The following is a 6,476-nucleotide window of genomic DNA, read 5'->3' as shown; positions in this document are numbered from 1 at the left end:
CTCTTTCTCTCTCAATAAAATAGGTAAGTAACCTTTTTTAACGTAACAGCACTGCCAGTGCCAGAAGCCCCTCTGTTCCTTCCCCAATCATACACCGCCTTCCCTACCCCACGGAGGTAAACGCTATCCAGGCTTTTGAGAAACCAGAAGCCAAAAAACACTCAAATCAAGGCATGAGAATGCATCTTTTTTGCCTATTGAATTATGGAAACATTTTAACACAGAGTACCCAGTGCTAGGAGGATGTGTGAAAACAGGTTTTATCAACACCGTTATCTTCATATCCACATCGGTTCTCTTAGGAAGTGACATGGAAATATGTACCGTTGTTTCAGAAAAGATCATCCTCTTTGATTCAGTAATTTCACAGATGAGATTTGGTCCTAGGAACAGAATTCCCACACACAGAAATGCTACATGCTTAAAAGTGTCACGTGCAACCAGTCCTGAATAACTGCAAACAAGGCAGCTAGCTGTTCACCAATTGGAGGAATTATTCCAATTGACGTGGTGGATATGATGATTACAATTTAAAGTGCAAAGATCATGGAGAATTTCTGCTTTTATAATTTAAAAATTATGCTTGATTAAAACTAGCTTGTCATGATTATTTCCAAATGGGCTGTTTCTAAGTGGCACCAAAATTTAAGTAGAAAACTGCAGAAAGCCGTGAATTTTTAAATTATTGTTCCTCTAGAGGGAGCCCAAGTGCTTAAAATACTTAGTGGCTATACCTTGATGTTTCACAATAATCAAGACATTTTAGAGCTGCCAAGGAGATAGTCCAGTTTTCTTTACTCTTAGAAATATGCAGAAGACAGTCCCTGGCTATAATAATTTTTATTATCAGTACTGCTTTTAAGTAACACAGGCTTTCTTACAATGTGTGTGTGTGTGCACACACATTCATTTGTAATCTTTGTGAGCTTAAGTTCCCAGTTGGAGAGGAAGATAATAAAAACGAAAATAAAATTGAGGATGCAAGTGACCCTCAAAGCCCTAATATCAATGACAAGGAATTTCTACCTAATAACTTTCCCTGAAATACCAAAGAAAAGAGCCCATTGGTCCACTTAATGCCTTTTGCTCATTTGTTTTTGGCATCTTTTTAAGGCAGGGTTCCTCAGAGCCCTGGAGAACGGGAAAGGAAAGAATTGGGTAGTGCTGATGTGCTGGATGTTTGGCCAGGGGTGGATCTAGGCAGCTCCAGCTGATCAAGGATCTGCTTTGGGGGCCGAAACCTCTCTCCTGCTTTGCTGATTACAAAGGGAGGTAGCGCTAAGCCTGGGCCAGCGAGGTTACAATGGGCTCAGCTGCTTCCAAGCTCTTAGTCCATGGGAAATATCCTCTTCTGTCTGCTGGGTTTACATTTCACAAACTCTACTTAAGGTGCATCACGTCTTTCTTAAAGCCCAGTTTGCCCCAAAGCCAGCTGGAATTAAGATCCACATGAAGAACCAGTTTCTTTGGACGCACGAGGGCTCTCCAAAAAGTTTGCGGAATCATGAAGATTGATTGCATGGGTTTCAAAATTTACCAACAGAATCTATTCATTGAATTCCATCTTTCCACGAACTTTCTGGAGTACCTTGTGTTTATTCCTCCCTCCATTTTTGTAGACCCAGACAACCAGGAGGCAACAGACGATGGGGATGATAGGACCTGAAAACTCTTTTCTGGGAGGTGGCCTGAGCAGTGAAAGTCTCGGGTGATGCACATTTCCTAGTCGCTCTGGGGACCCACAAACCGAGAAGCAGGTAGACCCACTTCTCATGCAATCGAGAGATGGAAAAGACCCACGAAACTCCTCCATGTGGGGCTGGTTTGCTCAGGAATCTTACTTCCTCCTTTGGACGCAGTCTGATGGGTGAAATAAAAAAGTCCAAGGTCCTGGATGATCATCCCAGGTGAGGAAACCTTGCCCAAAATATGGGTGCTTTGCTTCACTTCCTGCCTGCAGGAGCCTCATCGTCCATCCGCTGTGAACATTCAGCCTCCCTCTACTACGGCTACTTACTATTTAAAATAAGGTGTGCAAAGTACAGAAGTACAGTTTTAAAAGCCAGAAAAGAAAAAATGAGTTCCCACACCATATTCCTACCACCAATAAATCACCCCCATTCACACCTTGCTGCATATCACCCCCCCCCCCATGTATGTATCCGTACTCTAGCAACACAGGACTTACTATGCTGCTTTCGTTATTGGCAGATTTTACGTCCGAACTTTCCATAACAATGTGCTTCATTCTTGTCTTTCTCTATATACCTATATATATATATATATATATATACACCTAGCCCATGTTCAAATTTTCACAACCTGTTCTCGAAATGTCCTTTACATTTCATTTATTCACACCACAACCTAGCCCAGAACCACACCTTCTTTGTAAGACAGTCCCCGCGACCTGGCTGGTTGTGCCACTTTCTGAATTCGTCACTTGCCATGTTACTATGCAATTCGATTTGCTCCTCAACTCCTGAAATGTAAGTGCAGAAGTTAAAATTTAAAACAATGAACTCGAGTTCATGAGTGCTTTGTTTTTGTTTTGTTTTTTGTTTTTTTTGTTTTTTTTTGCTAGATGGCATTGTACTTCATGTTGCATTTTTGTCATTTCAGAGAAGATAAAGATTAACTGGCTGTTAGGATTTACTCCTGAGTTAAGGTAGTGGCAGTCTGAGTGTTTTATTGAATAATGAATATCTCTTAATCCTTTGCAAAAAAGACAATGATCTCTGTGGTGCTATTTTTGGTCTGATTTAATTGTTTAGCTCCCACTCGTGCTATATAAAAGTGCTTTCGTAGTAACAGGACATCATTGCCTAAATCAGTAACTTTAATGGGGATTATAGCAAGCAGGCTTTCTAATTCTTCATGTATTCTGCATTCCTGGTGAACATTCCTCTGTAAAGTAGAACTTCCCTTCTTTACCTGGGGCTACTAGGTTGCTCTAAGAAGGATTAATTAAATGCCTAATTCTCTCTCTGTGGTTACCCATTGTCAAAGGAAGACATTCATTTGCAAGTAATCTCAAATGATGATTTAACAGTTCTTTTTCTGGCTCTTTTTTTTTTTAGCATTTTTATGAATACAAGGATTTTCATCATTCAATGTAATTCAATCCACTAAATCATTTTTTTAATGCTCAACTTGTTGCAGATTTGGGCAGTGCCTGGGCTCCCTATTTGAACATGTGTTTTAAATTTTATGAAGAGTATTTCTTTCTCTGGTGTTGCAGCCTCCAATTTATGGTTAATATTTTTGGCAAGTATTCTCCATCACTGAGCTGGGCAACATGGCTGTCCTTGTCTTTACGGATTGGTGGTTAGGAACCAGGGCATGAAGTGTCTCGTATGCTATGTCCAAGAATTTAGGCTTTACAGTCCCAAAGGGGCAAATACCATATGTTCTCCCTGATTTGTGATAACTAATAGAGCACCTAAAATGAAACCTGTAGAAGTGAAATTGACACTTTGAGAAGCAATAACTTGATCAGCTTTTGTCTTGACTATTGAGGAACAGATTTTTTTTTTCTTAATGGAGAATGGGAGAGGGAGGAGGAGGTGAGGTGGGAGTGGGGGTGGGAGGGCAGGTATGGTGGGAAGAATCACTATATTCCTAAAATTTTACTTATGAAATTTGTACTCATTAAAGAAAAGGTTTCTTTGGAGAAGAAAAAGAAGAATTTAGGCTTTCACCTGATGTCAACCAGGGGCCGTTGACCAAGAACAAGCAGGAAGAGAATCGTGATCACATCAGCTTTTTGGAATGATCACTTGGGCCCTACCACAGAGAATTTAACAGAAGTGAACAGGAGTAGATGCCAGAAACCCAGCTGGAAACCTAACCTGTGGTAATTCAGATCTAAAAACATGGCAGAAGGAACAGAAAGAAGTGGACAGTCGTAAACGATCACCAGCAGGATTTGATCATTACTTAGATGTAGAGGGAAGAATTCAAGACAACTGCAGGTTTCTGCCTTGGGCAACTGCACAGGCAATGATGCCACTCACGGAGCTCCAGAACAGTGGCTGAGAACCCATGCCGTGCTGCCTCGATCAATGCCACGTCCCCCCCACCCCTTGTTCTAACAGAGGAGCAGCCATCCTGTCTCGGGGGATACTCTTCTCCACTGCAGGAGACGGGGACACCCTTTTCTCTGTGAAAGAGCCAGCATTCCCTCTGCTTTCTTCCACCGCAACATCCTCACCCTCTGCCACCTGTTCTCCCACCCTGTCTGTGCCTGCCTCTGTGCCCACCACACTGACTTCCACCCAGATTCAATGGAAGAAAGGCCCCTGCTTCTCCTTATGGCTCTGCTCGTGCCCTGGATCCTTTCCCCAGATTCTCAAGATGTTTGTGCTGCCGTGCACTGACCTCCCTCTTCTGTATCTTTTTTCCCTCCCTCTCTATGGCAAGAGTCCCATCTCTATGCTATTTCCCATTTTAGGGAGAAAACTTCCCTTGACCCCATAGCCCTGCCAGTTTGCTGCTTCAGACTCATCCATATCGCTGTTTTCATTCCATCTTTACCTTCTCCCATTTGGTTCTGTCCCCAGTCTCCCCCTTAGCTCTTCTGTCATCAGCCTCTTGTCCTTATAGCTCCAACAAGGGAGCTGTTAGCAAGGTCGCCCAGGAAGGTTTCCCCTGCAAAAGTCAGAGCTGGTATCTGCACCCTTCTTTTTTTTTTTATTTTTATTTTTTGACAGGCAGAGTAGACAGTGAGAGAGACAGAGAGAAAGGTCTTCCTTTTCTGTTGGCTCACTCTCCAATGGCCACCGCGGCTGGCGTACCGCGCTGATCCAAAGCCAGGAGCCAGGTGCTTCTTCTGGTCTCCCATGTGGGTGCAGGGCCCAAGCACTTGGGCCATCCTCCACTGCACTCCCGGGCCACAGCAGAGAGCTGGCCTGGAAGAGGGGCAACCGGGACAGAATCCGGCGCCCCGACTGGGACTAGAACCCAGGGTGCCGGCGCCGCAAGGTGGAGGATTAGCCTAGTGAGCCGCGGAGCTGGCCCTGCACCCTTCTTACTCAGTCTTCCAGCGGTACCTCTCCCTCCTCCATCTGGCCAACACATCCTTGCTGAGCACCTACTGTCTGCCCGGCACTGTTCTCATCCTCAAATGCATCCATGAATGACAAGACCCCTGCCCAATGGCCATCTATATTTCTCACAGGTGAAAGCAGTTAGCAATTACGGGGCATGTTAGAAAAGTGACAAAGGCTATGGAAAGGACAAGACACAGAACCCAATTACGACCTTGAGGAATTTCTATTTTAACACATAATTCTCGCTGTAGCAAAACACATCCAATTTGACAATGTTTAATATCAAATAGAATTATAGGATATGTCTATAGATGCCCACCTGGCAAAAATGAATCCCATTTTTATTTGATCTCTTTCTTTAGACGGCACTCATCTCCTTCCCACTTTTCCTGGGTATGTGAGGAGGAGACTGGGGACAAGACAGAAGGACTCACGGACACTCAGTAGAGGTGACACTGGGAACTTGCTATCTCCTCTCTTATGATGCTGTGCATTGGGTCCCAGGGACAGGCAACAGAAATGGATGAGGTCAGCCCTCTAGGGAATATGCTGACTTCCTTTTCACTCTTTTTCCAATTATGTCCAGTGAAAGCGCTCTTCTGACATTGAGGAATAAGTCAGGAACCCAAAGTATGATCAATGGTCCAGGACTGGCATTTTTCTATGGGTAATATTTTTTGTTTTAATTCTAAAGAAAGTGAAGCCATTGTGTAAATATAATAATGATGAGAAGTGTGGTTTACAAATGTAACTGCACCAATTCCTCCATCCCTGTGTACACACTGCTTCTGTCAACAGGTAGCATCCATTTCCCTACTCCTTCTGTCCAAGCTGGCCTTGGGACTTACTTGAATGTAAGTGGAAGTGACGATGTGAAACGTGCACATCTGGGCTTTATAGCTTCCACTTTTGCCCTGTTGGGACCTCGTGCCACCACCACGGGAGCCAGCTTAGGCTAACCTGCTGGATGATGAGCCAAGCAGGCCGAGGGAGGCCTCTCAAACCACGCCCCTCACCCCACCCATGGATGCCTTTTGTTCTTTCTCTTGTTTTTCCAAAATTTCTGTAATGAGTTGACATTTGAATAATGAACTATCATCAATAAGTTAAGTACCCATAGCTTTGGTTTTGATTTGTGTTTTCCTACCTTGCAAACTGGTTCTACCCTTGAAGGCAAATCTTTTTAAGAGAAGATAACTGTTGATTAAGTTGTATCCTTGGCCCCTAATAATCCTCTAAAGGAAATTAGAATCCGGGGTGGTTAGAGGGTTGACTCCTTTGACCTAATGCCAGGTGCTCAGAATCAGTGCTGTAGATTGGCCTTCTCAGCAATTCCTGTCCAAAGACAAGAGAGCTGTTGTACTCCTCCATCTGTGTGCGAAGCACTTTCGACAGACTTGGCTCTGCAAAGACTTTATCAAACTG

The sequence above is a fragment of the Oryctolagus cuniculus genome, chromosome 12, assembly GCF_051225735.1.
Source record: "Oryctolagus cuniculus isolate XC-2025 breed Fujian yellow rabbit chromosome 12, ASM5122573v1, whole genome shotgun sequence".
NCBI classification, from domain to species: Eukaryota; Metazoa; Chordata; class Mammalia; order Lagomorpha; family Leporidae; genus Oryctolagus; species Oryctolagus cuniculus.
Note: the sequence above shows the minus strand (reverse complement) of the source record.